Here is an 18,949-nt window from a genome sequence, read left to right as displayed (position 1 = left end):
GGTTGATATGCCATAAAACAAGCCAACCAAACCTAAACAAAAATGCACCAAACATCGATGTTATTATTTTATCCTTACCTTTTGTAAAACTCAATCATGTTCTGCAAAGTCAAAAACAACACTTTTCCTCTACAAAACTACTAAAACAAACTCTATGAATAAATATTTAAAGACATAGACAACTTGAATATCTGGGTGGACGCTGCTCGGAACACCATATCCTGCCATGACAAAATTCAAAACCAGCTTTGAAACCCAGCAGGTGATACCCATTTCACTTTCTTGCAATCTCTTTCTCACAGAAGAGATGTTGTGAGCCTGTTTCTACTCTATTGTTATTTCCATGGCAAGTGCTCGTCTGAGCTTCAATCTATGCCCCCTTGACCAAACTTTCACAAAAACACTTATCCAGCTACAGCCACTATCAACAGTTTTTACCACACTCTATCTGTGCCTAAATCTAAATGCAAATTTTATGAACACTGCTTCTTTCCTAGAATTGCCCACCCGTGGAAATCTTTTCTGCTTTCCAGCTTACTACCACATGGTTGTCTTCAAGTCGAATGTAAACAAGTTCTCGCTGAGCCCCCCCCCTCCGCCTAAATAATTCATTTTTACTCCATTTCTACCACAAACTATTAATACGCTGTTGTGACAATCTTACACTCATTATCTTATCCTTGAGTGGTTTCGGGCCTTGATAAGTGGTGACTCCTATGTAAAAAAAAAAAAAAATAAATAAAAATAAATAAATAAAAAAAATAAAATAAAAAAAAAAATTTTTTTCAAAGATGATTGGATTTACCATTGCATAACACGAAAAAGGTAAAACAAAACAATAAACCAAACACCACGAATCAATATTAAAGATATAAAGAACTTGAAGCCTAAAATCTTTTCAAAATTACTGAATTTCGCATTAAATGACCCAAAACATGATTTACATGCAATAAAACAAAGCCACCAACAATAGTTTATGAATTCTGAAATAGAATAAATAGTGAAAGTTATTGTTACTCAACGCAGGGGGGCAGGGCTCTACGGACAAATTTATCTTTAGTTAACCTTTGACAACTAAATATTTTCGTTTACTAGCCAAATAGAAAAGTTTCTAGCCAAACCCACATGATTTTTAGAATATGACATCTTCGTTCTATGACGAGTATGTACATCATAAAGATGTTTTATTTTTATTTTTTTTATAAGTGTAATTCTAAATATATACCGATTTTTATATTGATACTTGAAAATATAAACATTCGAATTTCCTCAGATATTTTTTAAACAGACTTTGTTTAAAAAAAAAAATTGTTTTGTTAAACCTTTTATTGTTTAAATCATTTACCTTTGCTCGTTTTATTAAAAAAAAAAAGAAAAGAAAAAAGTTGAAAAGATATTTTTCACTCAGTAGTGAGGTGAGCTTTGGTGAAAAACAACAATCGCCAAAAGATAAGTGTTGTATTATTTCTAGTCGCCACTTTGAAAAATCACTCGCAAATGAGACTGTTTCACCAAGACCGTCTTTCACTCGCAATGTAGAGCCCTCCAACGGGTCATAGGTATGTCTATTAATAAAAATGAAGTTTGTATTATTTCAGTATGTGTGTACCTGAATTTACTTCATTGTTTTGAATCTGTAAGCATTTATAAGCATAAAGTATATTGATTGAAAAATGTCTACGGAACATCGTCACACACACATATGGTTTACCTCGTGTGTAAAGCAAAGTTGTCTTTCTCTCTGCACAGCTAAAACTCAGAAACTACCCAAGATACAATGTTTCGGGTGAGGATTGATAATTTGGATCATTGTCCTTGTTAACGTTTTGACCGAGGTAACTTTCTTTCTCCCTCTTTCTTCCCCCCCTCTCTCTTTCTTCCCATACTTTTCTTTTTTTTCCCTACTCTTTTTTTCTTTCTCCTTATGCTGTCTCCATCGTTTCTCTCTTTCTTTTATTCCCCTCTCTCTCTCTTTTTCTCTATCTCTCTCTTTTACTATCTCTCTCTCTCTTTTACTATCTCTTTTTACTATCTCTCTCTCTTACTATCTCTTTTTACTATCTCTCTCTCTTACTATCTCTTTTTACTATCTCTCTCTCTTACTATCTCTTTTTACTATCTCTCTCTCTTACTATCTCTTTTTACTATCTCTCTCTCTTACTATCTCTTTTTACTATCTCTCTCTCTTACTATCTCTTTTTACTATCTCTCTCTCTTACTATCTTACTATCTCTTTTTACTCTCTCTCTCTCTCTTACTATCTCTTTTTACTCTCTCTCTCTCTCTCTTACTATCTCTTTTTACTATCTCTCTATCTCTTTTTACTATCTCTCTATCTCTTTTTACTATCTCTTTTTACTATCTCTTTTTACTATCTCTTTTTACTATCTCTTTTTACTATCTCTTTTTACTATCTCTTTTTACTATCTCTTTTTACTATCTCTTTTTACTATCTCTTTTTACTATCTCTTTTTACTATCTCTTTTTACTATCTCTTTTTACTATCTCTTTTTACTATCTCTTTTTACTATCTCTTTTTACTATCTCTTTTTACTATCTCTTTTTACTATCTCTTTTTACTATCTCTTTTTACAATCTCTCTCTCTCTCTTACAATCTCTCTCTCTCTCACAATCTCTCTCTCTCTCTCTTACAATCTCTCTCTCTCTCTTACAATCTCTCTCTCTCTCTCTTACAATCTCTCTCTCTCTCTCTCTCTCTTACAATCTCTCTCTCTCTCTCTCTTACAATCTCTCTCTCTCTCTCTCTTACAATCTCTCTCTCTTACAATCTCTCTCTCTCTCTCTTACAATCTCTCTCTCTCTCTCTCTTACAATCTCTCTCTCTTCCAATCCCTCTCTCTCTCTCTCTTACAATCTCTCTCTCTCTCTCTCTTACAATCTCTCTCTCTCTCTCTCTTACAATCTCTCTCTCTCTCTCTTACAATCTCTCTCTCTCTCTCTCTTACAATCTCTCTCTCTCTCTCTCTTATAATCTCTCTCTCTCTTACAATCTCTCTCTCTCTCTCTTACAATCTCTCTCGCTTACAATCTCTCTCTCTCTCTCTCTCTCTCTCTCTCTCTCTCTCTCGCACACAGTATCTCTCTCTCTCTCTCGCACACAGTATCAGTATCTCTCTGTCTCGCACACAGTATCTCTCTGTCTTTCCATTTCTCCTATTTTCCTTTTCTCTTTCTTTCAAAGTCTCCCCCTCTTACTTTTTCACTTTCCTTTCATCTATCTTTTCTTTTTCTAATTATTTATTTTGTTCGACCTTTTTTTTATTATTAGTTTTTGAACGCGTTTTCATCATCGTCATATGATTCCTCGCTATTGTCTCGATTGGCTAAAGTACTCTTTTGTTATTTATGGATTAGAAATAAAACAAAACATAATCTTTTGAGATGACGATTCATTTTTCATATTATTTGTATTACTGTTCTTATCTTGAGTCTTATTTTCATAACATTTGAGTCGGTATAACCTACAGCCTTCTTAGGTGTATTTTGTCAAATTTGGGAATCTTTATGTCAATTTTGAACGTAAGGACACGAGGCGTAATGGATAAAGTACTTAATAAGTTCAGTTTGAAGTTACACTGTTCTATAGGTTGAAGGTTCAATTCTCAATGTGGGGGACACTCAAAAATACAGTTGTGAATTACTAAAGACTTCTATTCAGTCATGGCTGACAGGACGAGAGCATGCTACATCCATGGATTAAATAAAGGATTCTGTTTGAAATTCCGTATGGATTCCAGAGTTCGACAGGATACATTTGAAGGTTGGAGGTTATATTGTCTGAAATGTTTTGAAACTAACACTCAAGATGAGAACTGTAGTCCAAATAATACAAATAATTAAAAAAATTTTTTTTTTTTTTTTTTTTTTTTTTTACAAAAGACCAAATTCTTTTTAAGTAGATTCAGTCTGATTTGGTACTTGAGCAGGCAAACACTTAAATCCATCGAAAATCAAGTTCCATCTTTTCATCACCAATACTCTGATCTTCATTGGACCTAAATTGAAATGAATGGCTCTCGTCTTGAGGATGCACTCTGCATTATAGGACTGACTTTCTCTCCAGACCTGAAATAGAAGAATTATATCAAATGTCGCTGGAAAAATGGTTTAGTCATTGTATTGCACCAGAAAAATGGTTGCATCATTCTATTGCTCCAGAAGGTACCTCACTCCTGACGTAGTCCTCTACTAGTATAAGCGCCAAATATGTCCTAAGATGGAGTACCACATCTGCCACATCTGGGCAGGAGCTGCCCAGAGCATCCTTTCCTGCTTTGACAGGGTTCAAAACCAGCTTTGAAATCTTGTAGGCTTTTTCTTATCCTTGCAACCTATTTCCTCACACAAGAGAGGTTGCAAATCTATATATACACTGTCATTATTAGGGCTATGACAACAGCATATTCTTTTCATTGTTTTGACTCTCTAGTATATATCAAACAGTTAATCAAACGAGAATCACATCACTCTATATAAAAGCATATAAGATATCAATAGATCCACACCCGAGAGTCAAAACAATGAAAAGAATATGCTGTTGTCCTAACCCTAGTCATTATTTCCATGGTAAGTGCTCGACTGAGCTTCAATCTAGTCTTCCTTGCAACAATATTTGCAACAAACTCATCTACATACAATTACTGTCGACAATTCGGTGCCTAAAACTAAACAAAAATTTCATGAACAAAGTTTCTTTCCTAAGACTGCCCACCTGTGGAACTCTATACCACAAGGCTGCTTTCCATCTAACTATAACATGATCGTTTTCAAGTCCAATGTAAACAAGTTCTTGTTGAGCTGTCCTCGTAAACAACCAAATTTTACTCAGTTTTCACCACTACCAATCATTCCGGTGTTGTCTTGTCTCTTGATGCTAGTTAAACTTTATCCTCAAGTGGCCTTCAAGCCTTTATAAGCAGTGACTATCTTATAAAGAAGGAAAAGCTGAGTTTGAATTGACACATGGACGAAGTTCCAATAATACTCCTAATCTATGTGAAATATTTTCTGAGTGATTGCGTCCACTATTTTTGTGTTACTAGATTAGGCTGTCTGAAGATATTAACTTCCCCACTTAAAATGCACCAACCATTGATGTTGTTTCCTTTTTTGTTCCCTTTGCCACACTCAAACAAAACAACCAAACCAAACACTGTGAATAAATATTTGATCTTTAAATATTTATTCAGTGTTTGGTTTGGTTGTTTTGTTATAAAGAACTTTTACCAAATGTTGTGAATTCAGCATTAAATAACCCATTAATGGCTGATATGTCATAAAACAAAAAACATGTAATTGTAATACAACTTCCTATTCCAGTAGGTTCTTTTCATAGGACTGCAAGCTTATGGAACTCTATTCCTGCTGTTTTCCACCTATCTATAAACTTTTTTTTTTGCAAAACTAAGGCCCATAAGCAGTTCCTGTTTTTGCAATCGTACTTCGTTTTTGTTAGCTCCTTACATCAAGTGGCTTCATGCCTTGTCTGGAGCAATTTTCATAAAAAAAACCCCAATATATTCTGAAAACTTTTTAATGATATGAAAAGTAGAAGAGAAACTGAAAGTTTTATCCAGGCTTTTGGAGTGTGAAGTTTTTGAATGTGAGGCTTTTTGAATGTGATGTGAGGCTTTTTGAATGTGATGTGAGGCTTTTTGAATGTGATGTGAGGCTTTTTGAATGTGATGTGAGGCTTTTTGAATGTGATGTGAGGCTTTTTGAATGTGATGTGAGGCTTTTTGAATGTGAGGCTTTTTGAATGTGAGGCTTTTTGAATGTGAGGCTTTTTGGAATGTGAGGCTTTTTGAATGTGAGGCTTTTTGAATGTGATGTGAGGCTTTTGGAATGTGAGGCTTTTTGAATGTGATGTGAGGCTTTTGGAATGTGAGGCTTTTGGAAAGAGTCAGTTGGTCTCATAACAATTCTAGGTGTTTGAGTTGAACTTTTTAATCTCAGAAGAATCAACAGACATATTTCTGAATATTGGATTATTTTAAAATAAAGAGTCTGAATTGGAATTTTTAGAATCATAAGAGTTAGTTGAGCCATTATATCTTTCAACTTTGCAACCTTGGTTCTGTCACGGGTTTTTAGAGCACTAATAGTGTTAAATTTTGTTAGTCTATTTAATCATTTATTTAATGTACAAGCACTAAAATTGATGCAATTTAATGGCAAAGACTTGAAAATTCATGAATAAAATTAGGTGAACAAGTCGGGCATAGTGAAGTTTATTTGTATGAAATATGGCTTCCCATTTTCCAACAAAACTAAAGTTTCGGTTCAGGGACTTCACTGGCATTTAATGAAACCTAATCTTTATGAATAACTCTGGACCATGACTATCTGACCCCAGAGGTTACATATTATCAATAAATTGTTTTGTCCCCTCGAGAAATTCATTTTGACAATGGTTTGTGACAGCATTGCTTAACACGCAATCTGGTCCCTGGGTCACTCGCTTTCATTGGCTGGGAATGATTTTATTGAACAATAAGGGCAGAAAAGTACAAATTAGTTTTGATATTTCTTATCAGGGTTTTTTTTTTATAATAACCTGCTAATGTTTTTATAGTATCGTGCTAATTTTTAGTTCAATATTTGTTATAGTAGCTTGCAAAGTTTTTGATGTTTTTTTTTTCATTTAATGATAGCTTGCAGTTTTTAATAGAAGCTTGCAATTTTTCCCAGGGTCTCTGTTTTGGGATGTGGTATAGACCAGAGACAAAGTCAATACAATTCAGCCAGGATGAATGTGACGTTTATTTCTTACAGTTACTTAATATCACAATTTGACTTATTGTTGTGGTCCCGGAAGAAAGATGCAACTTGCTAATTAGAGTAAACAAAAATATATTGAACAAAAAAAGCAAATACAGTAGAACCCGGGGGTACGTATTAATAATTAGTAACAAAAGATAGTACAGTATATAATACACGTATATATAATCAAATAATATATATATATAAAATGCAAAACGGCTATGCACGTTTTTGTATGTCCAAGTAAGGCTTTTTTCGGAGGGGGGGGTTTCTTGACTACGTTGCATTTGTTTAGAACTTTTTATATACTCCCTAGATTATAACATCTACGATTTGCGAACGGACATCGTCTCTACATTTGTTTTGATTAACTTTTAAAAAATTCCCTCTACTCCTTCCTTTCGCGTGTTTGTTCGTCTTTTTCATATAAATAAAGCGAAACTAATTGGAGCAAAGTAGGCCTCCAGGCTTTCCTGCCAGGGACGTCCAGAAAGCAATTAGTTTTGATCAATGTGGGGAAAACCCTTCATATCAAACAATTGCTATTCATTGGACACTGCCAGAGCTCCCCCTTTGAATGCTTTTCACTTCATCTCGCGTTGTAGCGTAGCGGTAAGATGTCAGCTTTTCTTTCACTTTAGCGCCGCAGGTTCGAGCCTGCCTGCCTACAACTTTTTTTTTTTTTTACAAACAAACATCTAGACAACGTCAAGCACCCCCACTAGTTATAAATAATACCGTAAGGTGGGGCAAATACCTTAATTAGGGTCCGGAAAAGCATTGTATTCCACATCAGAACCTCAAAAAACTGTATCCCAGGGTCACCGTATCCTAGGATTCTACCGTACAACAAATAAGTGTGAATATACGTGAGTTTGACTGTCATGAGTTTATTATTATCCATAGGGTGGACACATCACAACACTTATAACAATTATATGGTAGTCTTCATGCAATGTTATAAGCAGCCTTCCATATCCATCTTGTACTGATTAAATATTTGTATGCTGTATTTTTACTTACCAATGCATATGCAAACCAGTATACGTCTATCGAGAATCCAGGTTCTGGGTCATCTGTTCAGAAAAGCACTTGGATGCTGACGCTAATTTATAGAAATGGTTTAGTAAAAGAAAAGCAATCACACAAAAAATCAAAAAAAATCAGAGGGATGGGTTACTTGCGTGCACGAAAGACAGACAAATAGCTCATCCCACTACATTCTAGCTACATTGCACCTTCTTCTTCCTTTGGAATCGTACCGTGGATATGTCTTTTTTTTTCTTTTTTTTTCTTTTTTTTTTTTTTACACTGTGGTCACCACTTATCAAGGCCCATAAGCCACTCAGGGATATATTATGAAATGTTGCAAGAAAATAGATAGAAAATTTATTTGGAAGTCATGTGGTTTGATTAACTTCTGTTCTGGGGTCATCAATTCTTAAATTTATTTTTATTTATCAAAGCTGTTATAGTTTATATAAAAATAGGACATAATTCTAAATAAGTAAAGTTAAGAGTTATAGCCCTTTGCTCTGAATTACAGCCCTTGATGATTGGAGAGTTCAGGAGGCCAGGCAGACTAGGAAGATGGTGACATGTCTGACACTCAATATTGTAATGTAAATAATTTAATGTTACCGTGAATAAAATGAGTTAAAATACAAAGAAGCTTGTATACTTGATATTATCATATCCGGCGATCCTGACGTTACATTTCGCCAAACACAACGAAATCGGTGAAATAAAGGGACATAACTAAAACCTGGGTGCTCTTCATGGTTTTAATTTTCTGCTTTTATTTTCTATTTATTTAGTTTTTCTTCAGTTATTGATTTCCCAACAAAGGATTGAACCTAGTAATTCACTCCTGTTCATTCATTTGTTTGCACTTTTCTCAACCACTCCTTGAATTTTTTGAAATTTTGCATAAACATTAGTCATGGTACTAGCGTTGCCTGAGTGTAACAAAAAAAAACAAAAACAAATCCTAGTAGGCAGGCAGGCTTGAACCTGTGACACAAAGGCGGAAAAGAAAGTGAAAGAAAATCTGATGTCTTACTGCTACTCCATGATGTGACCGGAAATTTGGAACATTAAAATTAGGCAAACTCAATCCAATATGACCCCTCCTTGTAGAAAACTTTCCAGTTGAGGGTGAAGGAATTAATGTTTTTGGCTAATTTTTCGATATTTGTTGTCCAATATGTTGAGCTTCAAAATGATAGCGATCTCGTGAAAATCTGTCACCTCTGTCGAAAGTTTCAAGCAGACATACATACATACATTTAAACAGACAAGTGAGATTTATATAATAGACTAGCCTGGATGCCCGGCGTTGTCCAGGTGTTTGAAGGTGTGTATTAAGCAAAAAAAAAAAAAGTGGTAGTAGGCAGGCAAACTTGAACCCGTACCTCGAAGGAGGAAGAAAATATGATGTCTTTGCTGTTGCGCCCATCGCCAGACCGGGAGTGACATAGGTTTAAATTAATGCTAGTCTATCAAAAAAGGAGGATGACTTTTGAAAATATTGGCGAAAAAAAAAGTGCCCCCCCCTTCCTTTAGAAAAGTGCCTAGTTGAGGGTGAAGGAATTAATGGTTTTAGCAAATTTTTTGATATTTGTCGTCCGAAGGGTGGAGCTTGAAAATAATACCAATCTCGTGAAAATCCGTCGCCTCTGTTGAAAGTTTTGGGCAGATCTACAAACATACATACATTTAAACAGACAAATGAGATTTCTATTATAGACTAGCAGGGGGTTACCTGGGGTTGCCCGGGTGTTTGGAGGTGTGTGTTAAAAAACGATAAAAGAAAAAAAAAAGTTGGAAGGTAGGATTAAACCCCGAAGCTTTGATGCAAAGGTGGAAATGAAAGGGGGGGGGGAACGAACCATCTAACCATCTCGGCCACGAGGGCAGAGGAATTGTTAAATTAAGAGTTAAGGTTTGATTGACAGGTGGACGCTTAAAATGTGTTGAAACAAGTGTGTTCAATCGTTACCATTTTCAGGGCTCTACGGACAAATTTGTCTTTAGTTGACCTTTGACATCTAAGATATTTTCGTTTACTAGCCATATAGAAAACTTACTAGCAAAACCCACCTGATTTTTGGAATATGACATCTTTGTTCCATGACGAGTATGTACATCATAAAGATTTTTGTATTTTCTTTTTTTTAATAAATGTAATTTTGCTGAATTTTATATTGAAACTTGAAGGTATAAAAGTTTGAATTTTTTTCAGATTTTTTTTTTAAACAACCTTCATTAAAAAAAGAGTATATTGTTTTATTAAACCTTTTATTGTTTAAATAATTTGACTTTGCTCGTTTTATTAAAAAAAAAAAAAGTTTAAAAGACATTTTCAATTCGGTAATAAGCTTTGGAAGATTGGCAGTGAAAAAAAAAGGATTTGCCAAAAGATAAGCGTTTTATTACTTCTAGTCACCACTTTGAAAAATCACTCACAAATGCGACTGTTTTACTTGCAACGTAAAGCCCTGATTTTTGTATTAATGGTGCTACCAGATCAGGCTGTCTGAAGATATTGATTTCCTGAGACGAAATGCCCCTAACATTGATGCTTTTTGTTTTTCTACTTCCTTTTACAAAACTTAATTATGTTCTAAAAAAACAACAATCCCCCCACCCCTTTTTCCTTCTTCCCAATTCCAATCTCTCTTTCTATCTCCCTCACTTCCTGACTGGTTTCCTGACTTAAAATGTACCAAACATTAATACTGTAATCCTTTTCTCTCTCCCATTGCAAAACTCATTCATGTTCTGCAGGGTAGGGAACAAAAACATTAAAATCCACTACAAAACAACCAAACCAAACACTACAAAATAGCGATTGAAGATACAAAGAAATTGAAGAATAAAAAACCTTCTACAAAATAATTGGATGCAACATGAATACTATTTCCAAAATTACTGGATTTGGCATTAAATAACCTGACCGTAAAACAACCAAACCAAACTCTACGAATAAATATTTGGAGATATAAAGAACTTGAAGCATAAAAACTGTTTCCAAAATAACTGGATTCGGCATTAAATAACCTGACCGTAAAACAACCAAACCAAACTCTACAAATAAATATTTGGAGATATAAAGAACTTGAAGCATAAAAACTGTTTCCGAAATAACTGGATTCGGCATTAAATAACCTGGAAAGGGTTGATATGCCATAAAACAAAACAACCAAACCAAACTTAATTTGGGCTCATATCGACTTTTTTAGATGAGGATTGAAATTTGTATTTGGATTTTGCAGATTAATATGTTAATATCCAAGGTGAGAACAGTAGTCCAAACAATCCTAATAATGCATGTTATAAATCCTCATCTAAAAAGTTCAGAAACATTACAACGGTCATTATCGAACTGATGTTGAGGATATATCTTTGACTGGTAAGAACACACCTCGAGCTGTAACAGATATTATGTATGTGTATGTCCCCTCACTCCTTTCATATTCGGCCTTCACTTGATTGATTCTTTATTTCCTGTCATATAACATGCGTAGGCGTTCTGACACAATTTAAGTAATAAAATAATAATAATGGTTTATAATTGATTAAACCAGCGCCCTTCTTAAAAAATTATGGGTCGAGACGCTTAATTTCAAGAAAAGGTCTCCAAAACTTTTTTTTTCTCTTTTTATGAAATGACTAGCCTTGAGTAAGACCAGAGGTTTGTCAGCTGTCGATGCCTTTGAGGACTGAAACAGTAAATTTATTGTAGTGACTTATGGTAATTTTGTTAACCTAAATTGAATAAAATAGTTATATATATTGAAAGGGTACAAAACCATCTTCAAAATGTTTGCCTCCCTACTTTCTCTTCTCACAGAAGAGACGTTATGAGTTTATCCCTACTCTATCAATACTTTTGACTGACTGAGGATTGAAACAGTAAATTTATTGTAGCGACTTATGGTAATTTTGTTGATTGACTGAGGCACCCCCCCTGTAAAACGTTTGTGACAAATATTTGTCTGCCTACAACAATCACGAGCAAAAGTTATTTCCTAAAACTATTTGTCTGTGAAACACAATACCGTGAGACTGCTCCCAGCTGACTACAACATGACAGTTTTCAAGTATAACGTAAAAAATTCTTGTTGAGCTGTCCAGTTAAATAATTAGGCCCAGTTTCCACCATTATTGATCATGTCACACTATTTACTTGCTGCTTTAGGATGAGTTTTGCTTTGGGTTTTGTTTGCGTGGTTGTCTCCTCTGTGGCATTGTCAGGCCATTAATATATATATCTCCACATACAATACTGTTTAGCTATATTACAGCTCATTAGTGCGGCTAGAACAGCATTTTTCCCTAGCCAGTGATTGAACTTGGAACCATCGAGTTGATAGTCAGCAGTTCATATATATATATATATATATATATATATATATATAGTCATCCACATACAGTACTGTTTCGCTGTTTCACAGCTCATCAGTGCGGCTAGACAGGCAACTACCTCAAGCCAGGATTGAAACCCGACCGCTTGTACGGCAGTCAAGGCTCCTAACCATTACGCTATTGGCGGCTGCTTGAACGAGTAGTGAGTTTAACGATGTTTTGATATCGTCCGAAATACCTCCGCTCGATTTGTTTACACAAAGAGCGTCGCTTATATGCTAATGGTAATTCGTATATATATATATATATATATATATATATAAAGGCAAAATGTGTGTGTTAGTGTGTGCTATTTTTGTGTATGTCCGGCAAAGGCGTTTTTTTTTTGGGGGGGGGGGTCACTGTTTCTTAGAACTTTTTATATGTTCCCTGGATTATAATGTCTCCGATTTACAAAAGGAATTCGTGTGTATCTTTTATTTGGGCGACTTTTACACGCTATTTCTGCAGTATTTCTTAGTTTCCGTATAAAAAAGCAAAACTGTGAAAGTGAAGTACCAAGACGTCCCGAAAGCAATAAACAGAAACCCGTCATATGAGACAATTGCTATTCATTTAGATGCTCCCATTTCCCCTATCGCGTGATGTTTGACCTCATTAAATTCATGCGCCTGTCACTTAACTTTTTAATCATTAAATCAAAACGCTTTTCATTTCCTGTCCTGTCGTAGCCGAGCGGTTAAGATGTCAGGTTTTTTCCCTTTCTTTTCCACCTTTGCGTCAAGGCTTTGGGTTTGAGTCTATCTTCCTACCAATACAGTTCAGGCCAGCTTTGCTTGGGCCCTATGTACTGTTCATAACTTTATGTGCATATATATATATATATATATATATATATATATATAAATTAAAAAGTTTGACTCCTGCCCAGGTAACCTACATCTAAAATTTCAAGTGTTTAGACCTAAAATTGGCAGAGGAGTTTGGTAGAGTCTGCAAAGGTCAACTCTTTAAACTTTGACCTCTTGGCAGCCAAATTTTCGACCCAAAACTAATTAAAAACCTTGCTGCATGTCTGGATACCCTTTTATATAAAATTTCAAATGTCTAGACCCACAATTAGCTGAATAGTTTGCTTGAGACCACAAAGGTAAAGTCTTTGGAACTTTGACCCCTTGGCAGCCAATTTTTCGGCCAAAAACCAACTAAAATACTTGCTCTAAGTCTGAATACAATTTATGTAAAATTTCAAATTTTTAGGCCAAAAATTGGCTGAGTAATTTGGTAGATACCGCAGAGCTCAATTTTTAAAAAATTTTGACTCCAATTATGACCCATATTATAACCCCTTAACATTCATTGTTTTGGGCTCAAATGAAATTATAAAGTTAGATCCATGTCTAAGTAACCTATATCTAAAATTTCAAGTGTTTAGACCCAAATTGGCGGAGGAGTTTGGTAGAGTTTTCTAAGGTCAAATCGTTGAACTTTGACCTCTTAACATGGAGAATAGAAAACGCATTGTGGATGCGTTATCGGCAGCTCCCGTTACTCTCGCTTCTCCTTATTTGTCCCTCAATCCTCATTTTTTAATGAGTGATTTTTCGGACAAAGGGAGAAGAAAAAGCTGTTTTCTAGGTTGGCAGTATTTTTGCACGAACAGTTGGCAGAGATGGCGGAAATTTTCTGTTTCTATGTCTATCCTTGTAGCCATGTCACTAGTAAGGGTGCTGGAGGTAAACGTTTTATCTGGGCTGATGTTATCCGCCTGATAGTCAGGGACCCGAACCTTGGATTAACCACTAAGGAGGCTGTCCTATCAGCAAGTGCAAAGTACTTGGGCTGCTGTATTGCCATTTGGTAAATGGATTCTGGACCATTCTGGTGGGGCTTTACCTCATATTCTACAAAAAAAAAAAGATTCTTTGTTTCTTTTTCTCTCTTAGTTTCTCCTATCTGTCCTCCTCTAAGCAAATCTGACGACCTAGTCCACAAATTCCAAAATTCCATCATAAGTTTCAAGAGATACACGATTAAACCCGGTTCTCCAACTTCCAACGTAGACCCCCTACTACCATGTCTCCTTCTCCAACATTAGGGGTCTACGTTCTAACCTTCCAGCCAACCCAATTACAGGAGACTAAACTAGCCCTTTTATTTTTAAGCGAAACTGGCAATTTCTCTAGAAGAGTTCGCAATTAAAGGGATACTCTAACTTAACTTCTAAATCTGACCCCCAAGATTGGCATGGAATATGTGCCTATATTAAAGATGGCTTTCCATGTGGTAGGGACATCTCCAGAGAAGATCCTAACTTACCCTATATGTGCTTCTGGGTTGCATTAGCTCACACTACTGCATTTATATTTACTCTCTATCGCCCCCACAACAGCGGAGTTACTATCTTTAAAAGCATATCTGAGAAAATCGACCAAGTCCTATCTGCTTATCCTTCAGCAAACATTCACGTATGTGGAGACTTCAATGTTCACAACGTTGAATGGTTGACCCACTCAAACAAGACCGATGATGAGGGGAGGTTCTGTCATGATTTTTCCATTGCTTATGACCTCGCTCAGATTGTTCCCGAACCCACCCGTGTGCCCGACAATGACGGCCAGTATGCGAGTCTACTAGACCTTTTTCTCACAACTTGCCCTGAACTATGTTCAGTTTCTGTTCTGTCTCCTCTTGGATCTTCCGACCACTCTGTTGTATCAATTACGATAAAAATCAAATGTAATAAGTCCCCAGACGTACCTCTCCATCGTACAGTATATTGATACACTAAGGCTGACTGGGATAGCGTCCGTACATTTATATCGGATCTACCTCTGCGTTCCATGTTTAAAAAGGATGTGTCCTATAGTATCAGACCTGACGGAATGGTTAATTGTAGGTATAGACCGTTTCATACCCTCAAAAAAGTTCCAGCAAAAACCTAACAGCCAGCCATGGTTCTCTCCAGAATGTGCTGCTGCCATTGTGCACAGAAATCACTTTTTCCACTGCTTCCAACGTAATAGATGTATGGAAACTAAAGCCGCTTTCAGGACTGCCAGCAACCATTGTAAGAAAGTAATAAAGAACGCAAGAGAGTTGTATGCTCAGTCTGTCAAATCCTAAGTAGCTGAGCAGCGGCTTGGTTCCCACCAGTTTTGGCAAATAGCAAACAGAATCCTGAACAGAAGCGTGTGCTCTATCCCAACTATCATCAATGGACCTGAGGTAATCTCGTCAGCATCAGACAAAACCAAACTTTTTGCCAAGAACTTTGCAGCTAATTCTACCCTTTGCGACCAAGGCCACCAACCCCCAATATTTCCTCCTGTATCAGAAAACACGCTATGTGATATACATATATCTGTACGTGATGTTGCCAAGCTAATCAAAAACCTTGATTCTGTAAAGCAACTGGCCCTGACGGTATTCCAATTATAGTACTCAAAAAAACTTCAACCAGAACTAGCGCCCATACTTACAAAACTGTTTAAACATTGTCTTAAGGAGAATAGCTTCCCATCACCCTGGAAAATCTCATCAGTATGCCCTGTATTTAAAAATTCAGGTGATCGCTCATTCCCCTCTTAGTACAGGCCAATAAGTCTCTTGTGCATCATGAGTAAGTTGCTGGAATCTGTTAAATACAGGAGTAATCAACCATCTCAACAAAAATAACCTTAGTGACACTCAATATGGTTTCTGTTCTGCTAGATCTACAGCAGATGTGCTTACAGTTATCTCATAGGATTAGCAAATCTCTTGATGGAGGCAACCTTTCTAGGGCAATTGCTCTTGACATATTAAAGGCCTTTGATAGGGTATGGCATAAAGGTTTACTTCACAAGATCTCTAGCTGTGGTATAGCTTGAAATGTCTTCTCAATTATTAAATCATTTCTTTCTGATAGGTTCATAAGAGTAGTAGTTGAGGGGCAAAAATCAGAAGCTCACAGTATTAATGCTGGAGTCCCTAAGCGGTCCATCCTGGGCCCAACTCTTTTCCTGATCTACATTAATGATCTTCCAAATCACATCCTTATGCTGATGACACTACCATTTATGGTAGCATATCTAAGACAATAAACGACCAGGTTCTCTCCGATTCTCTCTCCTTTGATCTTGAGTAAGTGGTACAATGAGAAAAGGAGTGACTGGTTACTTTTAATGCATCTAAAACCAAGCTTCTCTCTTTACATCAACATTTTGATCCACATCTGGCATCAATTGAAATGAATGGCTCTCTTCTTTAGGAGGCCTCAAGTTTTGACAAGCTTCTGGGCTTGACCTTTACTCCTGATTCTTAAATGGAACACGTACATCAAATCTGTTGCCAAGACTACTAAAAAAATGGTGGGCTCTTTCTATCGATCCAGTAGATATCTCACTACTGATGCAATTCTCTATCTATATAAGAGCCAGGTACGTCCAAGGATGGAATACTGTTGCCACATCTGAGCAGGAGCTGCTAGAAAGGACTTGTCCTGCCTTGATATAGTTCAAAATAGACTTCGTAGCCTCGTAGGAGATGTCCTTTTCTCTTCCCTGCAACCTCTATCTCACAGAAGAAATGTTGCGAGTTTGTCTCTGATGTATCGTTATTTTCATGGAAAGTGTTCAACTGAGCTTCAATCTATGGTCCCCCCTCAAACTTTCACAAGAAACACTCGTCTAGTTGAAAACAATATCAATAATTTCCCCCACTCTTTATCTGTGCCTAAACCTAAACATAGATTCCATGAACAAAGCTTCTTTCTTAGAACTGCACGCCTATGGAATTGTCTTCCGTTTTCCTGCTTTCCGGCTGACTACAATATGGTTGTCTTCAAGTCTAATGTAAACAAGTTCTTGATGAGCTGTTCCCTATAAGTTAACAAATTTACCGAATTTCCATTACTAACGATTACTATATTGTCGAATTTCTACTGTACACTCTTTAACCCTTATCCTCGAGTCGTCTCTTGGCCTTGATAATGTGGTGATGCCTGTGTAAAAAACCCCCAAAAAACCCAGCAAAATTTCAATAGCCTGTATGTTAAATTTCGAGTCTGTTGACCGAAAATTGACAGTTATTTGGTAGGGAAATGTACACACACACATTTTCACTTTTATATATAGACTAGTGAGGGGTACCCGGCGTTGCCCCGGGTGTTTGTAGGTGTGTGTGGAAAAAAAAAACCGGAGCCTTGACGTGCAGTTGGAAAATAGTAAAGTGTGAAAAAAAAAATTTTTTTTTTTTTTTTTTTTTTTTTTTTTTTTTTTTTTTTTTAAACCCGCTCCCTGTTTATTAGGGGGAGCGTCTCGTCTCGAAATGAAAGCTACTGTCTGATGTGACGAAGTCGACATTGACCAAACGTTACTTAGCTCTCTAGAGACTACTGGCTTTCGGCCAGTGATTAGAGTCGAGTTTCGCTTTTTGTTTATACCGAAAACCGATTGAAAGTCAATAAAATTAAATAGACAGGCGAGATCCGTGGTTAAGTGTGAGATATTACAATTTATAGATGATATAAAAAGTTTTAAGAAGTTGTGAAGCGAGCGAGCGCTTCTCTGAAAGAAGCCTTTTGTGGACATCGAGGAAAAGCGTACATACATGCATACATACATTTTCGCTTTTATATATATAGATAGAGATTGCTGTTAAATCGCCCAACTTCTCTTGTTATCGCAAGTAGGTGGGAATGACTTTCATCAATACGTGGTGTTAGAACTATAACAGAATTGTCAGCGGAGGAGGTGGATCGAGGTAAGAAATATGAAGTGTTGGTCTTTGCAGTTCATTCGAGTGGCTTGGTTCCATTTTGGATATGTGAAGATGGTAAAAATAATCCAAGATGCAGTTGGGCAAGATTTCTATCTCTTGCGAAAAATGGTGCCGAAGAAAATGGTTTAAGAGTTTTGGAGCAGATAATGTCTCGACAGATGTGTTGCAGAACAAATGGAAAATGGCTACAGGCAATCGAGTATCTGTCCAGTGCGGAAACTGATGGTGGAGAAGATAATTCTTTTCAGCCACTTTAAAATTGTGTAGGTGGTGTGTTTTCTCCTTTATCTCTCCCACATTGAAATTGGGAACATTTTTCCTCTTTCCAATTGACCATTTATATATGTTGTAGCATACAATCTCTCCTTGCTATTATTTTAGATCATTTGAAACAATAGCAAGTTGTAGTCTCCCCTCCAAGTATAGAGGTTTTGTGGAAATATCAGATATTTTGTAATTCATGTGTAAAACTAGGAAAACAAATGACTATGATTGAAACATTTTATGGCTGTAAAAAGTGCCAAAAAACAGGCTCTGGATAATGGATGATCCCCTTCATGTGCGACCAAAATGGCAAATGTCACATACTCTACTACATAAGTCATTACCTTTCCAACGAGCCTTCATTTGTTAAATTCTGATCAATAGCTGCTGAGATTTGGAACTTATACACCACTTTTTTGCAATTTTATATATATATATATATATATATATATATATATATATATATATATATAATAGCATTTCAGCCCGGCGTTGCCCGGGTATTTGTAGGTGTATGCTGAGCAAAAATAAAAAAAAAAAAAAGTCAATTTTTAAAAAAAAAAAAACTTTGACCCCTATTATGACCCTTTAAAATTTATTGTTTTGCGGCTCAAATCGAGTTATTAAGTTAGATCCATGTCCAAGGAACCTATATCTTAAATTTCAAGTGTTTAGACCCCAAATTCTCGGAGGAGTTTGGTAGAGTTCTCAAATCGTTGAACTTTGACCCTTAACAGCCAAATTTCTGGCCGAAAACCGATCACATAG

General features: G+C 36.1%; 1 protein-coding gene across 2 annotated transcripts in view; it reads left to right on the top strand.

The window, feature by feature from the left end:
• Positions 1-18,949, top strand: part of LOC145268797 (ubiquitin-conjugating enzyme E2 E1-like) — a 92,708-nt gene that overhangs the window by 31,872 nt on the left and 41,887 nt on the right. The window contains exon 1 of one of the 2 annotated variants that reach the window (XM_080124413.1): positions 1,755-1,835. The exons of the other annotated variant lie outside the window; for it this stretch is intronic. The gene's annotated coding sequence lies outside the window, so the exon portion shown is untranslated. Of the gene's footprint in view, positions 1-1,754; positions 1,836-18,949 lie in introns of those variants that run through there. 2 annotated transcript variants of the gene reach the window in all.

The sequence above is a fragment of the Euprymna scolopes genome, chromosome 44 (assembly GCF_053919585.1).
Source record: "Euprymna scolopes isolate OS-2025 chromosome 44, ASM5391958v1, whole genome shotgun sequence".
Taxonomy (NCBI): Eukaryota; Metazoa; Mollusca; class Cephalopoda; order Sepiida; family Sepiolidae; genus Euprymna; species Euprymna scolopes.
The sequence above is the reverse complement of the archived record's forward strand: the minus strand, read 5'-3'. Positions and strand labels throughout refer to the sequence as shown.